The sequence below is a fragment of the Triticum dicoccoides genome, chromosome 7A (assembly GCF_002162155.2).
Source record: "Triticum dicoccoides isolate Atlit2015 ecotype Zavitan chromosome 7A, WEW_v2.0, whole genome shotgun sequence".
Classification (NCBI taxonomy): Eukaryota; Viridiplantae; Streptophyta; class Magnoliopsida; order Poales; family Poaceae; genus Triticum; species Triticum dicoccoides.
The window spans coordinates 494,696,915-494,697,128 of NC_041392.1; positions in this window are offsets into that span (position 1 = coordinate 494,696,915).

Sequence of the window (214 nt, forward strand, 5' to 3'; positions counted from 1 at the left end):
GTGGTGCACCAGATATAGGTGCGCCATTAATAATATATTACTAATGGCGCACCTGGTGTGTGGTGCGCCATTAGTAGTTTTGAAAAAAATAAAAAAAATTGTTAGTAATGGCGCACCATGGGATAGTGCGCCAAACTAGTAATGGCACACCTTCCACTAGTGCGCCATCACTAACAAATTTTTTTTAATTTTTTTTTCAAAACTACTAATGGCG